At 44.7% G+C, this 26,859-nt stretch overlaps 1 protein-coding gene, 1 long non-coding RNA gene and 1 pseudogene across 11 annotated transcripts in view; 2 read left to right on the forward strand and 1 right to left on the reverse strand.

Moving 5' to 3' along the window:
- The window catches only part of CDC42 (cell division cycle 42), a 41,376-nt gene extending 14,921 nt beyond the window's left edge, over positions 1-26,455 (reverse strand). For 2 of the 10 annotated variants that reach the window (XM_015130143.3, XM_015130151.3), the window contains exon 1: positions 26,422-26,455. The gene's annotated coding sequence lies outside the window, so the exon portion shown is untranslated. Of the gene's footprint in view, positions 1-3,105; positions 3,166-5,462; positions 5,945-14,603; positions 14,722-17,158; positions 17,418-21,681; positions 23,697-26,247 lie in introns of those variants that run through there. The other 8 variants (XM_077984425.1, XM_077984699.1, XM_077984768.1 and 5 more) reach the window with 7 other exon arrangements.
- Positions 874-20,102, forward strand: LOC144335429 (uncharacterized). The gene is made up of 2 exons (XR_013406283.1): positions 874-995; positions 19,705-20,102. It is a non-coding gene; the product is annotated as an uncharacterized LOC144335429 (long non-coding RNA).
- On the forward strand, positions 9,174-10,164 carry LOC100427029 (M-phase phosphoprotein 6 pseudogene; annotated as a pseudogene).
- Positions 26,456-26,859: the final 404 nt, after the last annotated feature.

A 26,859-nucleotide genomic window follows, 5' to 3' on the forward strand; every position in this document is an offset into this window, starting at 1 on the left:
TGCATGTATGTGAACTAGACTGCAATACAAAGGCCACCGCTTTAAAGAATGGTTCATTATCCAGCCTTACTCAGCCTTACTCAGGCTCTGACCAACAAGCAGTAGAGCCTCACACGAATTATATGAGTAACGTGAGGAACTGAACAAAGAACAGGGTGATCGCTGGCCTCAGCAGCTGTTTTAGCACCAGAATGCCTAGTCCAAAACCTACATTTTTATAATGAAAAGTCAGACTGCTCTAAAGCATACTGACTTATAAACAGATACTACAGCTTCTCTTATTCGAGTTCTCCTCAATTTTAAGAAGTTATCAATTACAAGTACCAAAGAGTCATTAATTTGAGAAACTTTTTTTCATTTAAACATCTCTAAAGTCAGAATGTATCTTTATTGAGTCTCTTACAATCATTATCAGCCATTTTTCCCCCACATTTTGACTTCTATGAAATTGGAATCTTAGATTCAATGAAATACTTTAACAGTTTTCTGAAAGAATAAAAAGAAATACCACCCAATATATACCTAAATTTTAAGATTTATTTATATGTAAATTAATTTAAATTATAATCCTAAAAGGGTTTAATTAAACATAAAAATACAGAACCACCTAACTCTTGGTCAGATGCCACCATGCTCCTATAGCACCATTCACAACAATTAATCATAACAATTTATAAACGCCTATTAACATCCCTGTAAATGAACCTATAGTACCTCAAGCACCACTATACTTCTAGCACTGAGCACTTCTAGACTGGCACACTGCGAGTTGTTGAAAGGATGCAAAAATCAAGAACACGAAATTACACTAGTGTGAGTAACCTACAGGAAATACACACTCTCCCGTTCCTCATCAAAATTATCTGCAGTATATTTTTCTTTTTTTAAACAGGGTTTTACTCCCATACCCTAAGCTGGAGTGCAGTGGCACAACCTCAGCTCACTGCAACCTCCACCTCCCAGACTCAAGCAATCCTCCCACCTTGGCCTCCCAAGTAGCTGGAACCACAGACACATGCCACCATGCCTGGCTGGGTTTTTGTTTTGTATTGGTTTTGGTTTGGGTTTTTTTAAGAGATGGGGTCTCACTGTTACCCAGGCTGGTCTTGAATTCCTTGGCTCAAGCAATCCACTCGCCTTGGCCTCCCAAAGTCCCAAAGTGCTGGGATTACATGCATGAGCCACTGCAGCCAGCCATATTTATCTTTCTTTATTCAACTTCCTTTTATATCTCTTTTTTCCTTCTCCTTTCCCTTTTATGCACTAAGAAGCACCCATACTAATACAGCATTAAAGGTTAACAACCCTCATCCCTAAGATCAATTACTGGTTAAATCTAAAAGCACTCTCAAATAATAGTAAGCAGCAAACACTTATACAGCATTTACTAAGTGCCATGTACTGTTCAAAACATGTTACACATATTCACACATTTCATCCTCCCAAAAAGCCTATGATGTGCTATATTATCCCTATTTTACAAGCAAGAAGAGTGAAGCTCAGCAAGTAAGCAAGCCAAGGCTATTCAGCCAGTAAGTGGTAGAACTGTAATTTAAACCCAAGCAGTCTGACTCTCAAGTCCCTGCTTGTTTTTTGTTTTGTTTTTGCGTGTGTGTGTGTGTGTGTGTGTGTGAGTGACAGAGAGAGAGAGACTCTCATTCTATCGCCCAAGCTGGAGGGCAGTAAGACAGAGAGACAGAGACAGAGACAGAGAGAGAGAGAGAGAGAGAGAGAGAGAGAGAGAGAGAGAGAGACTCACTCTATGGCCCAGGCTGGAGTGCAGTGGCGTGATCTCTGCTCACTGGAATCTCTGCCTCCCGGGTTCAAGCGATTCTCCTGCCTCAGCCTCCAGGGCAGCTGGGATTACAGGCGCCCGCCACCACAACTGGATAATTTTTGTATTTTTAATAGAGACAGGGTTTCACCATGTTGGCCAGGCTGGTCTTGAACTCCTGACCTCAACTAATCCAACTGCCTGGGCCCCCCAAAGTGCTAGGATTATAGGTGTGAGCCACCGTGCCCAACCTCAAGTACCTGCTCTTACTAAACATTACATTACACTACACTGAGAAGTGACATTAATCAAAACAAATATAATCAGTGCTAGTGGAGTGACGAGTATATATCCATGAGTTACCAGCAATGCAAAGAGGAAAGCAAAAATAAAGAAGAGGAAGCAAAAAACAGGGGCCAAGCTCATTTCCTGTTTTTCACCCTGCACATAACTACTGAATTTCATTGGGAGAAGGGAGTAAGATAAGAGTTTGCTCTTCCCCTTTCTATTTATCTACAAATCTTCCACTTCTTAGACTTCTCAACCTGACTGCTCAGCAATTTGTTACAAACTGGTTGGTTGTGAGTCCCCTGTTAAGCCTGGGTTCTGGAGTCAGAGTGGCTCTACCACACTCTAGCTATTCAACCTCTGTGTTATTCATCCTCTGTGTAGCTTGGTTTCCCCTTCTCTAAAAATGAAAACAGTACTACCTTTCTCATAAGGTAAACTAACATAATACATGTAAAGAACTTGCAACAGTGCTTGGCATACAGTACATGCTTAGTAAATGTTAATTATTAGTCTTCAACAACTAATGGTACCTTTAAGTCAATATAAGGAATTTTAAAACAGCAACAATTCGCAAACTTCTTAGAAACTCATAACACCTTTTATCTCCAAGATAATTACAGTACAGTCAGCCTTCCATCTACACAGATGCAGAACCCAAAGATACAGATGGCTAACTGTACTATGACATTTTATATAAGAAACTTGAGCACTCCAGGATTGTGTATCCTTGGAGAGCTCTGGAATCAATCCCCTGTGATATCAAGGGACAATTATACTAATTGTTCTCAGTACAAATGTAGTCAAATGTAGAGTTACCATTACAAAGATGGTCATTTCAGAGTCAAGTTCTAATTAAGACTATTCTGCAAAGTATTCAGCATGTATTAATAATTGTTTCATGTGTTAAATAAAACTATAGGAGGCTACCGTAGTAGACTAATCTCCTGCACTAGGCCCCAAGTGACCAGACTAAAAATCAAAATGGAGTCACTCATGCTAAAGTTTCACATCACTAAACTTAAATTTAGTTGTTATCTGACCTTCTGAGAAACAGGAGAGATGACAGCCAGTTTTCCAAACAGGCCACTTCCAATCTTCAACTGGAATGATAATGAAGTTCCCTCTGCTTTAATCCTTACACAAAAAAAGCAGCCTGAAGTAACCTGATATTAACTAATATGTTATTTTTCTATTGTTCTGTCTTCTCCCTGTCCCTGCCTTACAAGAAAGGTAGCTTTGAAACAACTAATAGGCCCTTTGTTCTTTGCTTCCCCTTTTCTCAGCTCTTCTGTCTATTAAGCCAACCTCTTGTGCTCAGTTCCTTCGAACACTTACTCTGTTTTGTGGAATGAAGCATTGCCAAATTCTAAAATCGCAATAAAGCCAAGGGAGATTGAAATTTGTTGTAGTTTTGCCCTTTAACACACATATTAAACAGCACAGTGGCTCACCTATAATCTTTGCACTTTGGGAGGCCAAAGTGGGAAGATCACTTGAGCTCAGGAGCTCAAGACCAGCCTGGGCAACATAGTAAGACCTGGCCTCTATTTCTTTTTTTTTTTTTTTTTTAATGTCACCAGATACTCCACAAATTGGGGTGGGTAAAGGGAGCAATCATGGGAGAGACTTTGGGTTTTGCAATATATATAGGCCAGACATGTTCATATACCCTACGTTAATTCCCTATTGAATAATGTCAAACCACTATGGCAGCAAAGAGGCCACATAGAAACAATTACCATTCTGCTAACCAGAAAATTTATTCTGCGCGGAGCGCAGTGCCTCACACCTGTAATCCCAGCACTCTGGGAGGCCGAGGCAGGCAGATCACAAAGTCAGGAGATGGAGACCATTCTGGCCAACACCGTGAAACCCCATCTCTACTAAAAATACAAAAAACTAGCTGGGCGTGGTGGCACACGCCTGTAGTCCCGGCTACTCAGGAGCCTGAGGCAGGAGAATCGCTTCAACTCGGCAGGCGGAGGCGCACTGCAGTGAGCCAAGATAGCGCCATTGCACTCCAGCCTGGGCGACAGAATGGTCTCAAAAAAAAGAAAAAAAGAAAGAAAAGAAAAGTTATTTTGCACCAATAACTGAATCCTACCTCTTTTTAACAGTGAAGTTCATTTGTACCACAACTTAGAATTGGAGTTGGGCAACTTACAGCATAAAAAATGATTTTGCAGGGTCAGGTATGGTGGCTCACACCTCTAATCCCAGCACTTTGGGAAGACAAGGTGGGGAGACTGCTTGAACCCAGGAGTGTGGGACCAGCCTGGGAAACAGAGTGAGACCCCATCTCTACAAAAATAAAAAATTAGCTGGGTGAAGTGGCACACACCTGTAGTCCCAGTTACCAGGGAGGCTGAGGTGGGAGGATTGCTTGAGTCCAAGGCTGCAGTTGGCTATGACTGTGCCACTGCCCTCCAACCTGGGTGACAGAGCAAGACCCTGTCTCAAATTTTTTTTAAATGATTCTGCCAATCATAAGGAAATAAAATTGTGAAATAATAAGGTATATCTTCCTTCTTTCCTTCCTGGCATCTACTCTTCCAATACCCGTATCTTCTTTTTTATTTTTCTCTTTTCTTTTTTTCTTTTGGAGACAAGAGTCTTGCTCTGTCACCCAGGCTGGAGTGCAATGGCGCGATCTCGGCTCACTGCAACCTCCGCCTCCCGGGTTCAAGCGATTCTACTGCCTCAGCCTCCCAAGTAGCTGGGACTACAGGCATGCGCCACCACGTGTGGCTAATTTTTGTACTTTTTTTTAGTAGAGACTGGGTTTCGCCATGTTGGCCAGGCTGGTCTCGAAATCCTGACCTCAGGTGATCCACCCGCCTTGGCCTCCCAAGTGCTGGGATTATAGGCACGAGCCACCACACCTGGCCCTCTTCTAGGTTCTTAACACTAGGGGAATCCTAATATCCTTTGAGAACCTCAGAGCTACAGCGCCTGAAATTTTAAGTCCATGCGCTATAGCTTTTAAAAGGCTATGGAACCCTCTCTATGGTATCATTATGATTGGCTGGCTGCCATCTAAACTCCACCAGACAATCCCCGAGCAAACGATCCGTATGGAGGAAGGGGAGACTCCCAGCTACAAATGCCCTATTTTCCCGTGCCCGTTCATTCTAGGCACATACAGCAATCTTAAGATCTGAGATTAAATACTTGCTAATAAGTTTTACAAAAAAACTTATGTTCTCAATCAGATTACATCCCTTATAAAACTATGTCAAGTATTAATAGTAACTGTGAATAAAAGGCAAGCCAGATTTTTGGTAATACACTGTGGCAATATTTAGTATCTGTCCCCAGTTCCTAGCAGAGAGCTCCTAAAATCCCTAGGAATTTCCTGAGTGATGAGTGTCTTTTGTTTTTCATAACAAATTCCCACCTGAATTTATGTTAACAAAGTGACAGGGTGGCAGTGGAAGGCATGCGAGGAATCCTCAGGATGGGGCTGGGTCACCAGAAAGACAAAGTGACTAGAGGGATGTAACTTTCAGCCCCATGCACCAACCTCCAGAGAGGGGAGGAGGGCTGGAAACTGAGCTCTATGAAAACTCCAGAACAGGAGATTTGGAGCGCTTCCAGGTCTGTGAACATTTCAAGGTGAGGGGAAAACAGGTCCTGGGAGGGCAACACTTGAAGCCCTCCCCACCCACAACCATGCCCTATATATCTCTTCCATTTGGCTGTTCGTGAGTTGTATCCTTTATGACAAAGGCATAAAGGTAAGTAAAATGTCTTCCTGAGTTCTGTGAGTCATTCTACCTAATAATCAAACCTAAGAAGGGCCATGGGAATCCCAAAATTCGTAGTCTACCGGGCAGAGGTGTAGGTAGCCTAGGCACTGCATTTGTAGCTGCTGCCTAAAGTGAGGGCGGTCTTGCAAGACTGCGCCCTTAAACTGTGGGGTGGGAGTATCAGAATAAAACTGTTAGTAAACTGTTAGTATCAGAACTGAATTTTCTTTTTCTGACACCACATTCCCTCTAATCCAAAGCACACTAAAAGTAAAGTTGTCTTCACGTGAAATACATTTGCCCCTGAAGTAACCCATTTTCATACTTAGGATACAAAAAAGAAGAGGCACTACAGAAATCAAGAGAATGACTCAATTTCACAATCTTCCTTATCAGTTCAACAGAAGGACTAGTCTGGTTGTGGGATTAAACAGAATAAAATCAGAACTAGTTGTCTCTCCTGTCAAATCCAGCCACTTTGGAAAATGCAGCTTATATAATCTTCTGTTGTAAGTTATAGTAGCATATCTAATGTTCAATTTTTTAAACATCTGCCCATGCATGTGATTTTTAGGCAACCAAAAGTACTCAAACCACAGGAATGTATTCCATGCATTCACATGTATGCAGGTGTGCTAACAACTGTCTTGTTTGCAAAACTTTCTTGTTTGCTTCTATATCACAGAAGATACGTAACAAAAAGCATACAGCTGGCCTTATATGTTTGTTAGAAATGCTTGTTCCGGCCAGGCGCGATGGCTCACACCTGTAATCCCAGCACTTTGGGAGGCCGAGGCGGGTGGATCACAAGGTCAGGAGATCCAGACCATCCTGGCTAACACGGTGAAGCCCCATCTCTACTAAAAATACAAAAAATTAGCCAGGCATGGTGGCGGGTGCCTGTAGTCCCAGCTACTCAGGAGGCTGAGGCAGAAGAATAGGGTGAACCCGGCCGGGCGTGGTGGCTCAAGCCTGTAATCCCAGCACTTTGGGAGGCCGAGACGGGCGGATCACGAGGTCAGAAGATCGAGACCATCCTGGTTAACACGGTGAAACCCTGTCTCTACTAAAAATACAAAAAACTAGTCGGGCGAGGTGGCGGCATCTGTAGTCCCAGCTACTCGGGAGGCTGAGGCAGGAGAATGGTGTGAACCCGGGAGGCGGAGCTTGCAGTGAGCTGAGATCCCGCCACTGCACTCCAGCCTGGGCGACAGAGCGAGACTCCGTCTCAAAAAAAAAAAAAAAAAAAAAGAATAGGGTGAACCCGGGAGGCGGAGCTTGCAGTGAACCCAGATCGCTTCACTGTACTGCAGCCTGGGCGACAAAGAGAGACTCCATCTCAAAAAAAAAAAAAAAAAAAAAAGAAATGCTTATTCCTCGGTGCTGTAAAGAAATAGCATTTGAACATAAATTTCATTTTCTCAGCAAGGCCATTTATATCTTCTGCAGAAAGGGTACACTTGCCAGCAGTTTTGCCATGAAGGTATACCAAGCAAAGGAGACAGGGTCACTTATAACCTGATGCGTCTATCCTACTGCTGTGTCCGGTTTTTATTGGCTGGAACGAGACCTCACATTTTGTATTTGTCCTGACAGGCTAGCAACTTACAACTTTTAAAAAGAGGCAAAGGCAGCCAGGCACAGTGGCTCACACCTGTAATCCCAGCACTTTGGGAGGCTGAGGCAGGTGGATCATGAGGTCAGGAAATCAAGACCATCCTGGCTAACATGGTGAAACCCCGTCTCTACTAAAAATACAAAAAAATTAGCCGGGCATGGTGGCGGGCACCTGTAGTCCCAGCTACCCAGGAGGCTGAGGCAGGAGAATGGCGTGAAACTGGGAGGTGGAGCTTGTAGTGAGCCAAGATCGTGCCACTGCACTCCAGCCTGGGTGACAGATGGAGACTCATCCCCCCCCCCAAAAAAAAAGAGGCAGAGGAGAACAAAGGAAGGAGGAAGTAACTTGTGGAATGCTGAGAAAGGCAAAAACACCTTCCAATAAGGAAGAGGAAGAGGCTATGACCTGATGCTTGCTTGGACCAATATAAGCATGCCAGGGCAAATATTTAGGCTAAATTATGGGAGCTAAGAACATAAAGTACACTGACTTATTTATTACGGCTAGCAGATATTTAAGAATGTTAGCACAGGTCTTTGAATAAATTTTGCTTTTAAGAGAAGTTACTATTTATTTTGAATTAGATCGGTGGGGGGAGTCTTTGAAGAGGAATCTCTACTTTACCTCTTACATGTTCAACTAAGAATACAACATTGCTTAGACAATCCTACCCAGAGGCTGGGCACAAGGCTCACGCCTATAACCCAGCACTTTTAGAGGGGCCAAGGCACGTGGATTGCTTGAGGCCAGGAGTTCAAGACCAACCTAGGCAACATGGCAAAACTGCATCTCTACCAAAAATACAAAAATTAGCTGTGCACGGTGGCACGTGCCTGTGGTCCCAGCTACTTGGGAGGTTGAGGATCACCTCAGCCCAGGAGATGGAGGTTTCAAGTAAGGCAAGATTATGCCACTGCACTCCAGCCTGGGCAACACAGAGAGACGCTATCTCAAAATAAAAAACAAAAAATAAAAAAAAAGTTCTACCAAGGCTAGGTGTGGCAGCTCACGCCTGTAATCCCAACATTTTGGGAGGCCAAGGCAGGAGGATCACTTGAGCCCAGGAAGTCACCAGTTTGGGCAACATGGCAAAACCCCATCTCTACAAAAAATACAACAACAACAACAACAAAAATAGTGGTGGCATGTGCCTGCAGTCCCAGCTACTAGGGAGGCTGAGGTGAGAGATCAACTGAGCCAGGAAGGTCAAGGCTACAGTGAGCTCTAGTCATACCACTGCACTCCAGCCTGGGCAAGAGAGGAAGACCCTGTCTCGGCCAGAAGTGGTGGCTCACACCCGTAATCCCAGCACTTTGGGAGGCTGAGGCGGACAGATCAGGTCAGGTGTTCAATACCAACCTGGCCAACATGGCGAAACCTGGTCTCTACCACAAATACAAAAATTTTCCGGGTGTGAAGGTGCTCACCTGTAGTCCCAGCTATTTGGGAGGGTGAGGCAGAAATGCTTGAACCCAGAAGGCAGAGGTTGCAGTGAGCCGTGATAGTGTCACTGCACTCCAGCCTGGAGACAGAGTGAGACTTCGTCTCAAAAAAAATAAAATAAAATGGAGATTACAATAAAATTTTTCCTCAAAATATTCAAGACTTGTAGATTTACTCATTCATTCAACAAGTCTTTACTAAGCACCTACCATGTGCCAAGCTTTGTCCTATATGTAGGCATACCCCATAATTCGCATAACGAAGTTCACGCCCTCTTGGAGCAACAATTCCAGTGGGGTACACAAACAATAAACAAGCATCATGGTCCTTCAATAACACTATCAACTCACATCCTTACATGTAACTTTCTCATTCTAGTCTCTTAACTAAGAAACAGCAGGTAGCCAGAACACAGCACAAGCTGAAGCCAGCATGGCACCAGAGCACAAGACCAAGTTCTCCAAGAACCTGCTGCACATGAAGTTCATGCAAAGAGGACTGGACTCAAAAACTAAGAAATGACTAGAAGAGGAAGAAAATAAAATTAGTTAAGAGCACTGGTACTCAGATTTGCTAGAGCTTAATAAAAGTAAAGAATTTCCTAACAGAAGAGGAGCATCTCTTGTTATGTGAAGATCATTTCTATGGAAGGAATGTCATTCATCAGATTTACTCCTGAGGTTGAGAAATTAATGCTTCAGATGAATACTAAGAACAAAGCAGATATTGAAGATGGAACAGTGGAATTTTATGTGTCAGAAGAAGAAGAAGAAATGGCTAGAAGAGCCGGGCGCGGTGGCTCACGCCTGTAATCCCAGCACTTTGGGAGGCCGAGGCGGGCGGATCACAAGGTCAGGAGATCGAGACCACAGTGAAACCCCGTCTCTACTAAAAATACAAAAAATTAGCCGGGCGCGGTTGTGGGCGCCTGTAGTCCCAGCTACTCGGGAGGCTGAGGCAGGAGAATGGCGTGAACCCGGGAGGCGGAGCTTGCAGTGAGCCGAGATCGCGCCACTGCACTCCAGCCTGGGCGACAGAGCAAGACTCCGTCTCAAAAAAAAAAAAGAAATGGCTAGAAGAAATGGCTAGAAAATGAGACCTTGGTGGGGACAACAGGAAAAATGTTTGCCAAAAAGGGAGGTCAAGCCAATGATGAAGACAATGAAAATGGAGACCTACAACTAATTAAAGCAAAGAAAATGTTCTTAAAGCCCCACGATCAAAATAGACACCTTAAGAGATGGCTCAGAGATGCCTTGAGAAAGTTTAGCAGCATGTTTTGTAACTAGTCCTAATGGTGCCTCTATAGTTATTAATACTGTAACGTTTATTTGTAAAGACATGTATAATTTTAGAAACATGCTGTTTTTAAAACGGATGTGTAATGGATGTTATACATCCTCTGCTAAATGGTACTGAGTGAATTTTTAGCCCTTGATCTTCAAATATACAGGTTTCCTAAAGAGGTTTTTTTTGGTTTTTTGTTTGTTTGTTTGTTTGTTTGAGACAGGGTCTCACTCTGTCACCTAGGCCAGAGTGGAGTGGCTCAATCATGGCTCACTGCAGCTTCAACCTTCCTGGGCTCAAGGGATCCTCCCATCTCAGCCAAATCTTGGGTACCTGGCCTTACAACTTACCCTATTTTCAAGCTACCCTTCCACTACAAAACCCCTCCTTCTCTGAGACCTTTCCTAACTAGTCCAGGTATCAAAACTGCCCCAACCACCTGACTTCCTGCTATGATCAGAATGTCTGTGTCCCAAAATTAATAAGCTGACACCTGATCATCAGTGTGATGTTGTCAGAAGGTGAGACTGTTGGAAGGTGATTAGGTCAAGAGGGCAGAGTCCCCTCATCCCCAAATGGGATTAGGGGCCTTATGAGAGACCTCAGAGAGCTCCCCCACCCCTTGCACCATGCAAGAGGACACAGCAAAAAGGAACAAACTGGTCTGGGCGCAGTGGCTCAGACCTGTAATCCCAGCACTTTGAGAGGCCGAGGCGGGCGGATCATCTGAGGTCAGGAGCTCAAGACCAGCCTGGCCCACATGGTGAAACCCTGCCTCTACTAAAAATACAAAAACCAGCCGGTGGCGTACGCCTGTAACCCCAGCTACTCAGGAGGCTGAGGCAGGAGAATCGCTTGCTTGGGAGGTGGAGGTTGCGGTGAGCTGAGAGCACCACTGCACTCCAGCCTGGGCAACAGAGTGAGACTCTGTCAAAAAAAAAAAAAAAGAAAAAGAAAAAACCAACCATCTGTGAACCACAAAGCAGGCCCTCACCAAACATCAAATACGCCAGCACCCCAATATCATCCTTCCCAGGATCCTGAACTGTGATAAGATTCTGTCATTTACAAGCTACTCAGTCTATGGTATTGTTAAAGAAGCCCAAACGGACTAAACAGAACCCACCGCAAGGCCCTTCTTAGCTCTCAAACCTTCTCATGCTCCGTTCCCCTGTACTCTCCATGTTCTATACATAGGTCTCTTTACCTCCCCAAACGTGCCAGGCTCTGTCCTGCCTTCAGGTCTTTTTTGGCCCAATCTCTGCTCACCACAACCTCCGCCTCCCAGGTCCAAGTGATTTTCCAGCCTCAGCCTCACAACTAGCTGGGATTATAAGGCATGTGCCACCATACCTGGCTAATTTTGTATTTTTAGTAGAGATGGGATTTCTCCATGTTGGTCAAGCTCGTCTCAAACTCCCAACCTCAGGTGATCTGCCCCCCTCGGCCTCCCAAAGTGCTGGAATTACAGGTGTGAGCCACTGCACCCGGCCATGCCTTCAAGTCTTTACCAGCAATACTCCTGCCCCTGCTCTTAAAGCTTTTGGCTTCTCACTCTCCAGATCTCAGCTCAAATCATCATCTCCTCCCAAAGCCCTCCCCTGACCACATTATCCAGGGCAATAGTGCCCTCCCTCCTTACACTCTTATCATATTACCTTATTTCCTTTATTGTAAGGTCATAATCTATAATTATCCCATTTATCTGTTATATGGCAGTAGAAACAGACTTTTAAAAATAAGGAAATCTCCATAAAGGCAGTAACAGCTGTATGCCCACAAAATAGCTCAATACCAGTCACACAGGACGCACTGAATAAATGAATCACAGAAGTAATTAACCATGTTATTTTTAGTCACATATGCCTAATGTTTATTCTAACAGATTTTTTTTTTTTTTTTTGAGACAGGGTCTCACTCTGTCACCTAAGCTGTAGCACAGTGGTGCAATTTGTGCTTACTGCAACCTCTGCCTCCTACGCTCAAGCGATTCTCCCACCTCAGCCTCCCAAGTAGCTGAGACTACAAGCATGCACCACCTCACTGCACCCAGCCCCTCTAACAGATTTTAAGCTCTCTGAGGGAACGACTAGGCTTATACTTCTTTTTTTTTTTTTTTTTTTTTTGAGACGGAGTCTAGCTCTGTCACCCAGGCTGGAGTGCAGTGGCCAGATCTCAGCTCACTGCAAGCTCCGCCTCCTGGGTTTACGCCATTCTCCTGCCTCAGCCTCCCGAGCAGCTGGGACTACAGGCGCCCGCCACCTCGCCCGGCTAGTTTTGTTTTTTTTTTTGTATTTTTTAGTAGAGATGGGGTTTCACCGTGTTAGCCAGGATGGTCTCGATCTCCTGACCTCGTGATCCGCCCGTCTCGGCCTCCCAAAGTGCTGGGATTACAGGCTTGAGCCACCGCGCCCGGCCTAGGCTTATACTTCTTTATTCCCCCTCCCAATGCAGCCAATACAATACTGAACAATATATTAAAGGCAGGAAAAAATAAAATTCTTAAATGTCTTTTAAAACTTTGTTGACTAAAGTAGTAATACGAAAAAAACGCCCAGGCACAGTGGCCTGTAATCCCAGCACTTTGGAAGGCCAAAGCAGGTCAATTACTTGAGGTCAGCAGTTCAAGACAAGCCTGGCCAACATGGTGAAATCCCGTTTCTGCTAAAACTACAAAAAATTAGCCAGGCATGGTAGCACATGCCTACAATCCCAGCTACTCAGGAGGCTAAAGCTTGAGAATCACTTGAACCCAAGAGGAGGTGGCAGTGAGTTGAGATCATGCCACTGCACTCCAGCCTGGTTGACAGTGACTCTGACCAAAAGAGAAAAAAAAAGAGATTTTTAAAGACAAGCAAATATGGGTTCCAATCTTAACTCCACCTCAATGTGTACGATCCTGGCAAGTTACTTCACTTCTATGCCTTAACTTTCTCGTCTACAAATTGACATCTAATTCACAAGACCACTACAGAGAAATGAGGTAATGTATATAAAGCAACTAGTAACAGAGAGTAAATACCTAATATGGCACCTTATTCTTATTAAAAATTAAAACTTGCAGAAACAGCCCTAAAAAGATTAGAAGAGTTAAGTAAAAGCATCTAAATACTATGAATAACAGGGAATTCAGAAAAATCCTTGCTTCTACTATACAGGGTTATTTGCTAATTTGATCAATCCTTTCAGAAATCCCTTCACTCCAATCTCAAAGAGCAATTTAATTTAATAAGTGTCACATTTGTAGCCAAGAGATTCAAAGTATCACAGAAAGGGCTGTAACCCACCTCGCCCTATTTTAAGAGACAAAATACCCTAATCACACAGCTAGTATTTCTCAAGTCTCTAACATGCCCAAGGAAGACTGTTACAGAGTTGCAGTGAAGAGGATATGCTTTCAATCAAGCAGCCCTAAAGCTCATATGCCCATTCTTGTGTGATTCTGGGCAAGCTACTTAAAACTCTTTAAGCCTTGCTTCTTTAGTAAAATAGACAATAGTATCACCATCACAGGTTGTCACTCTGCAAAAAGCACTTAACACTCAACTATGAACTCTATCAATAATCCAAACATGCCGGGCGCGGTGGCTCACGCCTGTAATCCCAGCACTTTGGGAGGCCGAGGCGGGCGGATCACAAGGTCAGGAGATCGAGACCACAGTGAAACCCCGTCTCTACTAAAAATACAAAAAATTAGCCGGGCGCGGTTGTGGGCGCCTGTAGTCCCAGCTACTCGGGAGGCTGAGGCAGGAGAATGGCGTGAACCCGGGAGGCGGAGCTTGCAGTGAGCCGAGATCGTGCCACTGCACTCCAGCCTGGGCAACAGAGCGAGACTCCGTCTCAAAAATAATAATAATAATAATAATAATAATAATCCAAACATGCAGGCAATTAGAATCTTCTCTACCACGCCTGTAATCCCAGAGTGCCTAGGTGAGTGGATCACCTGAGGTCAGGATTTCGAGACCAGCCTGACCAACATGGTGAAACCCCATCTCTACTAAAAATACAAAAATTAGCCAAGTGTGGTGGCAAGTGCCTGTAATCCCAGCTACTCAGAAGGCTGAAGCCAGAGAATCGCTTGAACCCGGGAGGTGGAGGTTGCAGTAGGCCGAGCTTGCGCCACTGCACTCCAGCCTGGGCAACAGAGCGAAGACTCTCAAAAAAAAAAAAAAAGAAAAAAAAAAATCTTCTCTAGGCAATCTTCTATAGCAGTCTGTGTTCTAAACTCCATCAAAGTGAAAGTCAATCATACTCCCCTGAAAACAAAGTAAGAGCACTCACAAGGCCAGGCACAGTGGCTCACACCTGTGATCCCAGCACTTTGGGAGGCCGAGGCGGACGGATCACCTGAGGTCAGGAGTTCCAGACCAGCCTGGCCAACATGACAAAACCCAACTTGACTAAAAATACAAAAATTAGCAGGCACGATGACACACACCTGTACTCCCAGCTACACAGGAGGCTGAGACAGGAGAACTGCTTGAACCCAGGAAGCAGAGGCTGTGGTGAGCCAAGATCACGTCATTATACTCGGGCTTGAGTGACAGAGCGAGACGCTGTCTCAAAAAGTTTAAAAAAAAGAGCATTCACAGAGTATTTGATTAGAAGGGAAGAAAGATTACAGTAAGATTTTCCCTCAAAATATTAGGAAAACACAAGGTTTTTGTTTTTGTTTTTGATGCCCTACACATATATTTCCACTTCAGGTAATTTATCCAAAAAGAAGAAAATACTTTATCAAGAAACAATGACATGCTATACCATTAAAACAGTTAATGTAACAAAAAAAAGAAAATTAAGTAGTAATACACCACAGGATGAAACGTTAAACATATTAAAAATGATTGTGAAGGCCTGGCGCAGCGGCTCACGCCTGTAATCCCAGCACTTTGGGAGGCCGAGGCAGGAAGATCATATGAGGTCAGGAGTTCGAGACCAGCCCGGTCAACATGGCAAAACCCCATCTCTACTAAAACTACAAAAATTAGCCGGTGTGGTGGTTCGCACCTGTAATCCCAGCTACTTGGGAGGCTGAGGCACGAGAATCACTTGAACCCGGGAGGTGGAGGTTCCAGTGAGCCGTGATGGCATCACTGCATTCCAGTCTAGGTGACAAGAGCAAGACTCTGTCTCAAAAAAAAAAAAAAGGTTGTGGAGGCTACCAACAAGGTAATACAATGTTATTAAAAGCACACAACTGTTAAACCCTTTTTTGTTCTAAAGGGGGAAAAAAGCACAAAAGAAATTTAACAGTAGTTGTGCCGGTATGTGTGCAGTTAAACAAGATCCCAAGCACCTAACAGACCCTCTCTAATTAGGACACAAATTAGGACCTAAAATATCTGTTAAAATAGGATTTTGTTCTTCCAAGAACCAACTCTATTAACTTATTACAAAAGTTATCGAAGTAAGATATCTAAATGCCTATTACAGCATTACCCTGGGTAAGAGAAATCTTGCCTTCAAAGGCCTTTAAAACATTTCAATAATTTACTAAATGCCTACTCCGTGCCAAATACTATGCTAGAAAGTTCATCATACGTCATCTAGCATACTTTACTGGTTATAAGCAGAACAGACTAACAACTGTAGTAGTCTCAGATCGCTACAATTCTACACTATAAACTACAAGTGCCACAGATTTTCAGAGTAAACATGGGAGAGTAATCTAGAATAATGTGAGAATAAATCTCTAGTTAGATGGGAGTATCAGGAGAAAAAGCACAACCAAGCATGCAAAGTGGAAGAAAGAAACAAAAAAACCATGAGTCCAAGTCACATAGACTCTAAAATCTAGGCAGAACAGTCACTTCTTTCATATCCATGAACAGCGTTTTAGGAGTATCAATATTGTACCTGTATTCCAAGGTGGACTACCAAAGACAAACAGATAGTCAAGGAACTCGGCTAAGAAACTAGGGTAATAATCTTAAGATTGAAATGGAGGATCTGTCCCGGGGTAGTAGCATAGAAATAGAGAATAGGTCATCAGATTGAAGGTGGAGGGTTTAAGGAGAAAGTTACAAAGAAGTTTTTTGGTTTGAAAAATTAGAGGATAGGTTTGTACCACAGACAAATGGACACATTCGGAAAAAATCCTCTTTTTTTTTTTTTTTAACAGAGCCACGGTCTCACTATGTTGACCAGGCTAGTCTCAAACTGCTGGCCTCAAGCAATCCTCCCACCTCGGCCTCCCAAAGTGCTGGGATTACAGGCATGAGCCACCACACCCAACCAGAAAAAAACTCTTAAGACCAGGCAACTTATGTTCTTAATACATGAACCAAAAAAAAAAAGACAAATCTTTTCAGAATCAGTACAGAGTAATTTAGTCGTAAGTCTACAAGAATGAAATCATGCCAGCCTATTTCAGAAATTCTAAACAAGCATACATTTGCAGCATAAAAGAAGTCACTACATTACCTAGGCAGCAAACGTTGACAAATTGAGAACCTTTCTTTTAAAAGTTATGAGATGAGATGCCAACTACAAAACAATGATTATTTAGACTTTCTTTGCTCTAGCTGACAAGGCAGAAGTACCTACATTCAGATTCTCAGACAATTTGTCTTATAAACCACAAGTCATTTTTTAAATGGGTCAAACAGCAGGGCACGGAGGCTCATGCCTGTAATCCCAGCACTTTGGGAGGCCAAGGCAGGCATTATCACTTGAGGCCAGGAGTTTGAGACCAGCCTGACCAACGTGGTAAAACCTCGTCTCTACCAAAAATACAAAAATTAGCTGGGTATGGTGGCACATGCCTGTAGTCCCAGCTACTCAGGAGGCTCAGGCAGGAGAATCGCTTGAACCCAGGAGGCAGAGGTTGCAGTGAGCTGAGATCATGCCACTGCACTCCAGCCTGGGTGATAGAGTAAGAATCCGTTCTCAAAAAAAAAAAAAAAGGGTGTTCCATGGGGGTGATGGGGAGGATGAAACTCCATCAAACAAGTTTAAGAAACATCAAGTTAGGCCGGGCACAGTGGCTCACACCTGCAATTCCAGCACTTTGGGAGGCCGAAGTGGGCGGATCACTTGAGGTCAGGAGTTTGAGACCAGCCTGGCCAACATGGTAAAATCCCATCTCCACTAAAAATACAAAAATTTAGCCGGGCATGGCGGCAGGCACCTGTAATCCCAGCTACTCAGGAGGCTGAGGCAGGAGGATTGCTTGAACCCGGGAGGCAGAGGTTGCAGTGAGCCGAGATCACGCCACTGCACTAACAGCCTAGGCAATAGAGCAAGACTCCATCTCAAAAAAAAAAAAAAGGAAACATCAAGTTAAAATGATTGACAGTCTAACTTCTCTAACCCTCTAAAATAAACTTATATACATTATGATTTCCATGATGAAGATATAATAAAGGGTTTCTTTTTTTTTTTTTTTCCTGAGACAGAGTTTTGCTCTTGTTGCCCAGACTGAAGTACAGTGGTGCGATCTCGGCTCACTGCAACCTCCACCTCCCAGCTTCAAGCTATTCTCCTGCCTCAGCCTCCCAAGTAGCTGGGATTACAGGCACCTGCCACCACATCCAGCTAATTTTTTGTATTTTTAGTAGAGACGGGTTTCATCACATTGGCCAGGCTGGTCTCAAATTCCTGACCTCAGGTGATCCGCCTGCCTTGGCCTCCCAAAGTGTTGGGATTACAGGCGTGAGCCACTCTGCCCAGCTAGGTTTCTAATTTATCTGACACCCCAGCCCATGGAAACATCTTTCAGATATTCTGAAACACACTAAGCCACACAGGCCTTACTCTAAAATTACCCCCTACCTTCATCTTTACTAGCTTATCAACTATTAGGATGATCGCTAACATTCCCTTTGCCCCTATGATGAATAGAGCAAATAAGCAGCACAAATAAAACAGCAAAATAAAAAAACACTGATATTCATAAAACTATCCTTTCAAGTCATCTGATAAACCAAACTTTACACACTTTAAATTCTAATCACTCATTTTAAAATCTCGTTAATCTTAAACCCTATAATAAAAATGTTTTTTTGGGGAGGCTGAGACGGGCGGATCACGAGGTCAGGAGATCGAGACCATCCTGGCTAACACGGTGAAACCCCATCTCTACTAAAAAATACAAAAAACTAGCCGGGCGAGGTGGTGGGCGCCTGTAGTCCCAGCTACTCGGGAGGCTGAGGCAGGAGAATGGCATAAACCCGGGAGGCGGAGCTTGCCGTGAGCTGAGATCTGGCCACTGCACACCAGCCTGGGCAACAGAGCGAGACTCCGTCTCAAAAAAAAGTTTTTTAGGCAAGTAAGTAATATGAATGTATTAATTCCATTTCAGAATTTATCTAAAACTGAGTTCTTCTCCAACAGTATTCAGCTAATGAAACAAATACTAGTAAAGTTGTAATGAAAATCCCTGAAACCAGAGATAAGTGTTATTCAAGTAACATTATTCTTTCACTTCCCACTCCTCTTCATCTGCTTTCATACAGATTTAAAAACAAACTAAAAATATTAAATACTCCTAAACTGTCTTCCAGCAAAGCAAATGAATCATAGCTGAAATCTTGTTTATGTTTTCTTTACTAAATTTATCCTCTTCTCTCATACTCCTTAACACTAATTAACACAATATTCGTTTACTCCACCTCCATCCCCCTCTGGTTTCATCATCTGTTCCTCATTTGATCTGTTTTCAGACACCTCTCCTCCTTCCACAAGGAGTAATGAATTGCGATAATCTGTTTTTTTTTTTGTTTAATTTTTTGAAACGGAGTCTCAGCTGTCGTCCAGGCTGGAGAACAGTGGTGCATCTCCGCTCACTGCAGCTTCTGCCTCCTGGGCTCAAGCGATTCTCGTGCCTCGGCCTCCCGAGTAGCTAGGATTACAGGCGCATGCCACCACAGCTAATTTTTTGTATTTTTAGTAAAGACGGGATTTCACCATGTTGGCCAGATTGGTCTTGAACTCCAGACCTCAGGTGATCCACCCAAAGTGCTGGGATTAAAAGCATGAGTCACCGCACCCAGCCTACTGATAATCTTTTAACTGAAAAGGATGTAGACTGTTTCAAATGGCCACTGAAGACACAGAGAATGGACACAGGTAATAAACACAGGTGTTCCTGACACACTGATCCCCCAGTCTCAGGGACAGTCCTAGTCAATTTCTCCTACACCAAATAGTTAAAGAAGGAAAAAGGAAACATCAAAAAATTAATTCAATCTGGTCCTTGAAAAGTAACAACACGCTGGGAGCGGTGGCTCACGTCTTGTAATCCCAGCACTTTGGGAGGCCAAGGCAGGCGGATCACCCAAGGTCAGGAGTTCAAGATCATCCAGTCCAACATAGTGAAACCCTGTCTCTACTAAAAGTACAAACATTAGCCAGGCATGGTGGTGTGTGCCTGTAATCCCAGCTACTTGGGAGGCTGAGGCAAGAGAATTGCTTGAACCTGGGAGGCGGGGCTGCGGTGAGCCGAGATCCCACCACTGCACTCCAGCCTGGGCAACAGAGCAATTTTTAGACTCCGTCTCAAATAAAAAAGAACAGAAAAATAGCAATAATTTTTTCAGGCGGGCAGCTGAAAAAGATTTTGGTTCTTCACATTTTCCCTTGAAATTGGAAATATGATGTCAGCAAAGAAAGCAGAAAACATTTTTACATTCAACAAGCTTGCCAAGTCTGTATTTCACCTAAATTTTCATAATATGAATTATCCTAATCATATGCTTAGACCATTCCTCTCCACAACAATTAGTTTTCAATAAAATGTCGCTTAAGTTCAAACGTGTAATTAAGGCCCTGTGCTGTGTTGGCACAGGCCCATAATCCCAGCTACTAGGGAGGCTGAGGCAGGCGAATCACTTGAACCTGGGAGGCGGAGGATGCGATGAGCCGAGATTACGCCATTGCACTCCAGCCTCGGCAACAAGAGCAAAATTCTATCTCAAAAAAAAAAAAAAAAAATTAAGGCCGGGTGCAGTGGCTCACAACTATAATCCCACAGCTCTGGGAGGCCAAAGTGGGAGGTCACCTGAGGCCAGGAGTTCAAGAACAATCTGGGCAACATAAGAAGTCCCCATCTCCACAAAAAAATATATATATATATATTTACAATTAGCCAAGTGTGGTGGTGTGTGCCTGTAATCCCAGCTACTTGGGAGGCTGAGGTTGGAGGATCCTTTGAGCCCAGGAGTTCAAGGTTACAGTGAGCTATAATCACACCACACACTGCAGCCTCGGTGACAGAGCAAGACTCTATCTCTAAAAAAGAGATATTTTTTAAATTAAAAAATACATAATTCAGCCGGGTACGGTGGCTCACGCCTGTAATCCCAGGCTGAGGCCGAGGTGGGTGGATCACCTGAGGTCGGGAGTTTGAGACCAGCCTGACCAGCATGGGGAAACCCCCCAACACGGAGAAACCCCAGCTCTACTAAAAATACAAGATCAGCCAGGCATGCTGGCACATGCCTGTAATCCCAGCTACTCGGGAGGCTGAGGCAGGAGAATCACTTGAACCCGAGAGGCAGAAGTTGCGGTGAGCAGAGATCGCACCATTGCACTCCAACCTGGGCAACAAGGGCAAAACTCCATCTCAAAAAAAAAAAAAAAAAAAAAAAACTTTAAACAATGTATTAGTTCCCGATAACGAGCAGACATGAGGCAAATCTACATAATAGGCAGGAAACTACAATGCCTTTAAAAACTAAATAGGCTTCAGATTCATTTTCAGATTATGATCCTTGCAATAAATTCTGGTACACTGCCTAAAATAAACCAGGTTATGCTTCCGTAGGAAAATAAAATGAAATAAAGCATTCACATTGTTTCTGAAATTTGAGACATCACTCTAGCAGTCCTGAAGAGGGTGCTTCAAGCCTTAATACACACATAAAAATCATGTGGGGATCTTATTAAAATAGGATTCTGAGTCAGTAAGACTGGGATGAATCCTCATCCCAGTTCAAATGAGCTCCCAGGTGATGCTTACGCTGCCAGGTCCACGGACTAGACTGCATACCTGAGGCCTTACACCCTTTGCTTCTATGATAATGGTAAAGATAATGGAGGCCGGGCGCGGTGGCTCAAGCCTGTAATCCCAGCACTTTGGGAGGCCGAGACGGGCGGATCACGAGGTCAGGAGATCGAGACCATCCTGGCTGACATGGTGAAACCCCGTCTCTACTTTAAAAATATAAAAAACTAGCCGGGCGAGGTGGCGGGCGCCTATAGTCCCAGCTACTCGGGAGGCTGAGGCAGGAGAATGGCGTGAACCCGGGAGGCGGAGCTTGCAGTGAGCTGAGATCCGGCCACTGCACTCCAGCCTGGGCGGCAGAGCGAGACTCTGTCTCAACAACAAAAAAAAAAAAAAAAAAAAAAGATAATGGATAAAAACGTAAAGGAGGCTGGGTGCAGTGGCTCACGCCTGTAATTCCAGCACTTTGGGAGGCTGAGGCAGGCAGATCATCTGAGGTCAGGAGTTCAAGACCAGCCTAGCCTGACTAACATGGTGAAACCCCCACCTCTACTAAAAATACAAAAATTACCCGGGCGTGGAGGCGGACACCTGTAATCCCAGCTACTCAGCAGGCTGAAGCAGGAGAATCACTTGAACCCGGGAGGCAGAGGTTACAGTCAGCCAAGATCACGCCACTGCACTCCAGCCCAGGTGACAGATCAAGACTGTCTCAAAAAAAAAAAAAAAAGTAAAGCAATGCCCACTTCATTTAGAAATGTTTTGGGGCCAGATGTGGTAGCACAGGCCTGTAATCCCAGCACTTTGGGAGGCCGAGGAGGGCAGATCACCTGATGTCAGGAGTTCGAGACCAGCCTGACCAACATGGACAAACCCCATCTCTACTATAAAAATACAAAATTAGCCGGGTGTGGTGACGCATGCCTGCAAACTTAGGAGGCTGAGGGAGAATCGCTTGAACCTGGGAGGCAGAGGTTGCAGTGAGCTGAGATCGCACCATTGCACTCCAGTCTGGGCAACAAGAGCAAAACTCCTTCTCAAAAAAGAAAAAAGAAACGTTTTTGGATTCATCAGATTAGTCCGGGAGAAGGATGGTTATTAAAATGTTTATGTTTGAGGGAAACACAGCTTCTCAAAGATGGCGGGGAAGCGTCCTCAGAGTTGTGCCAAGAGCAAAAATCTATACGGCACTCACTATGTGACAGTGAATAGTCCTCAACACTTCACATATATGAACTAATTCAATCTTCCTAACACTGCAGCACTGTGAGGTAAGCATTATTGCTACCCCTATTTTAGAGGAAGTAAACCTGAGTCACAAAGACGTTACTAAGACTGCACATGGCTAATAAGTGGCAGAACCAGGATGTGAACCCAGGCAGTCTGGTTCCAGAGTCTATGCTTTTAATCACTATAGTAGCAATATATCAATCAAGAACACACAGCAGAATTGAAATGGCAAATGGCAATGACTTAATTTTACAGAAAAGGATGCAAGGTTAAAGGGTAAAGCGTTACAGAACAACAGTAAGTAATAGAGCCTAAATCAGAGTTGCTCTTCAGGTGACAGAGAACCAATGCTTACTGAATACCATGACTTAACAATATAGTTTTCTGCTCTATTAGAAACTGTTCTGGACTTTAGTATAATGGCCAATGCCAAATCTTTGATTTAAAAAATATTTTTCTAAAATTGCAAGGAGGGACACCATACTGGTGGCAGAAAGCCTGGTTTCACTTCATGGAATAAGCAGTTTGAGATCAATGTCCCAGAAGAGTTTTGACATTCAGGACTTAAAATAGCAGCAGCAGCAGAGGTAGCTGAAATGGCAAGTATAGAAAACTGCTTTAGTAAAAATATTTTGGACTGGAGGGATGAGAAACTAAAAGTAGAAACTAGTAAGACACAAAGCATAACATGACAAGGAATCTGATACAGTAGTGAACAAGTGGCAAAAGTTATTTGCAAACAAAGAAATAAAGGAAGATAAGGAAACAAACATTAAGTGAATAATTTTTAGGAGAGTAAGGGAACTCGTCATCACAGATTTTCTAAGTGACAGTAAGTTGTCCAGACAGTGCAGCTGCAGAAGATACTGAACTAAACAGATGGAAAAAGTCAAGCAAAAGTAGATTAGTAATCACTACTTCAATGAGCCCAAATAAAGATATGGGCTGACCAAGCACAAAAGTTGTCTCAGGAAACACAGCACAAAGACCCATGGAATATTAGGGAAAACGTTAACCCTCAGACATCATCAAATTCATTCACTTGAAAAATATTTCTTAAAACCTACTATTTGTATGGCAGTATTCTAGGCATTAGCAATGGGGTGACCATGTCAGGCCAAAGCCCTGCCTTCACAGAACTTACAATCTAATGATGAAATTTATGTGGAAAAAAACACTGAATAAGGCATTACCATAAAATTCCCAAATGAAGCATTTTAATATAGAGGGATATGTTTATGGAAGATATGTTAATGCAATATTTAACCCTCTCTCTCCTTCAAAGGAAGCCCTGTAGCCTAAGGTGCTCATTAAGTGTTTCTCACCCTCTCAAAAAAAAAAAAAAGACAAACTCTGAAACAACAGAGAAGTGCATTTAAAATACATTTATAAATAAAAGCACAACTTGTCTTTTACTTCCAAGAAAGTCTGCCAGCGGCACAGCAGCTCATGTCTATATCCCAGCACTTTCAGAGGCCAACGGGGGCAGACAGCTTGAGTTCAGGCATTCCAGATCAGCCTGGACAATATGACCAAACCCCACGTCTACGAAAGATACAAATATCAGCCGCGTCTGGTTGCATGCAGCGGTAGTCCCAGCTACTGCAGAGGCTGAGGTGGGAGGATCAGTTGAGGCTGGAAGGCCGAGGCTGCAGTGAGCTGTGATCACACCACTGCACTCCAGCCTGGGTGACAGGGTAAAACCCTGTCTCAAAAAAAAAATTTTTTTTTATTTAAGTCCCCATACTACTCTAGGCTATAACATCTGCCTTAGATTCCCAAAAAATTAAGCTTAGTTAGAACAGGTATTGGTTGTAACATGAAAACATTTTAAGAGTAAACAGATGTGATACCTTTCTGGTCTTGAAGAAATTACTGAAAACGAGCTCATTTAATACTTAGTAGATTACCAATCTCGTGTCTCCATCTTAGTATAAACTATAAATTCAAACTACTGTTATTTTCTAAAAGGAAATATACAAATTGATATTTAAAGTTATTAAACATAGAAAGTTCAAGAAAATATGGCAGATGTGTTCCAATTTTATATGCCTAAAATATTACATCAAGGCTAACAAATGTATTTCAGAAGATCCAAGTTCCACACTTATCCAATGGTCTGTAATGCCTACACACTACAGAAAGCTGCCTTGAACCTACATTCCTTTTAAGTGTTTACCAATCTGTTCTCTACAGAAATGAGAAACAGCGGGAAAGCACTTGTTCGGACATGAACTATCTTTACAACAATGCATTACACAATTGGATCTCATTTGCTTTGCAGTGTTAACATTTTTCTATGTTACTATTGCAGTCGCGGAAGGATATAAAATTTAGGATGTAAACACTCTACGGAACAAAAATTGTGATCTCTGCTTGACCCCAGGAGTTCGAGACCAGCCCGGGCAATATGGCGAAACCCTGTCTGTACAAAAAATACAAAAATTAGCCGGGCATGGGGGTACATGCCTGCAGTACCAGCTACTCGGGAGGCTGAGGTGGGAGGATCACTTGACCCCGGGAGGCGGAGGCTGTGGTGGGCCAAGATCGCGCCACTGCACTCCGGCCTGGGAGTGCAATATCCATTATATTTAGTAACGTCGAGACCCTGTCTCAAAAAAAATAAAAACTGTAATCTCAAAATGAAAATATTAAATTTTTTGCATAAAGATCCAAGTCTCGTTTTCAATAACAAAACTAAAATGTCTAGCATAGATCTGGCATAAACTGATTCTCTTTTCAACACAGCTTCGCCACAAAAAGTACACCTGAATCAACTTAGGGAGGTTCCCAGCATGCCATAATTCATAAAGGAGAAGTCAAACAGTCTGGGAAAGTCATTTTGGACCGAAAAAGTGTTCCCACAAATAAACCCACTTCATTCTAGTATAGTCAAAGGGGCCTCTATTTAAAGTTAATGCCCACGCAAGGGGCCGTGGACGGTGCTGTCTTACACTTTATTCCCTTACACAAACTAATGCTGGGATTTTAAACATTCCTGGCTTTTAGGTGCACTGAAGGCGGTCATGAACACAAGTAACAAGGCTTCAAAACATCATCTGTGAATACGACGCGTTGGGAAGTAGGCAGGACAAGCCACTGGGTGACCAAGGCTGCAAAATGCTGTCTGAATTTAAGTCCCTGACTTGCAGGAGTTAAGTCTCACTCCTTATACCGCGATGACGTAATCTTCCACACTGCATTTCTCTTGGACTTAAAGGGGAGGAAAAACAAACGAACAAAGAAAATTTCCCCCCGACAAGAGGAATTAACCAAGCAGCAGAACTACGGTTTCGGGAGGTGGTTAGGTAACTCCCCAAAAGGGAAGCTTCAGCTGAATCGGCAGGGAGCGGGCTGGAGAAGCGGACGGAAATGCTAGGAATTCGACCTCCGCCAGGAAGAGCAGCCTGGAGCCCGGGGCTCGGGGCCACCGCGCCGGGAGGACGCGGCCGGCGCGGAGCGGAGCGCGGACAGGCACCGCCGCGGGCAGCCCGCGAGTTGCCCTCCCGCCGCCGCCCTGCCGCGGCCGCAACGCCGCTCCCCTCCCCCCGCACCGCAAAATGTCCGCGACGGCGCCCGGCGAAGCAGGAAGTCCAGGCCGCAGCGCAGGGCACAGAACCCAGCTTGTGAGCCCCGGGGACCGGCGCCCGGCCAGGCCCAGGCGCCCGCGAGTCGCTCTGAGGCCCCCGGCACCCAGGCGCCGGCCGCCCTTAGGAGCCCGCGGGGCCGGGCTTGGGGGAAGGGAGCCCGGGCGCCCGGGATGGGTGTGACCCCTTCCTTCCGCCGCTGCCGGTGACAGCCCGGCGCCGCTCGCGCCCCGAGTCCCGGCCGCGCGCCCCTCAGCAGGCGGCCGCCCCCAGCCTCCCCGGCCGCGAACCCCGCCCCGGCTCCCCGACAGAACGCGGACCCGCGCCCGCCCGAAGGACGCAGCGCGAGCCTGGCACTCCCCCAGGACCGGTGCTCCCGAACCCCCCGAGATCCCGCAGATCGGGTGTCCCCGAGAACTGGGAGAGGATGGGGACGGCGGGGACGGGACAGCAGGGTGGCCGCTCCCGCGGGGAACCTCAGGCCCCGTACTCACCTCAGCTTCTCCACCGGGGCGTTGGCAGCACTGCGCGGGGTCTCCTCGGCTGCCGGACAGGGGCACGCACCTGACGTCAGCGCGCAGGAGACGCACAGTTGGGTGCCCGCGGAAGTGGGAGGAACAGGGAAGGGGAAGAGGCTGGGGCGGGTCAAGGCGGTGCCTTCCTGGCTCCGCCCGCCTGTCGCGCAGGCGCGGGCCAGCGTAGCTCGTGAGTTCGGGGCTAGGCTCCGCATCTTTTCCCAATGGTTCTATTTGTAATAATACTGTGAACGGTAGTATGCAAAGCGCTTCCTCTACCAGTTCTTTGTTTGTTTGTTTGTTTTTCTGAGACAGTCTCGCTCTGCTGCCCAGGCTGGAGTGCAGCGCATGATCTCAGCTCACTGCAACCTCCACCTCTTGTGTTCAAGTGATCCTCCTGCCTCTGCCTCCCAAGTC

The sequence above is a fragment of the Macaca mulatta genome, chromosome 1, assembly GCF_049350105.2.
Source record: "Macaca mulatta isolate MMU2019108-1 chromosome 1, T2T-MMU8v2.0, whole genome shotgun sequence".
NCBI lineage: Eukaryota > Metazoa > Chordata > Mammalia > Primates > Cercopithecidae > Macaca > Macaca mulatta.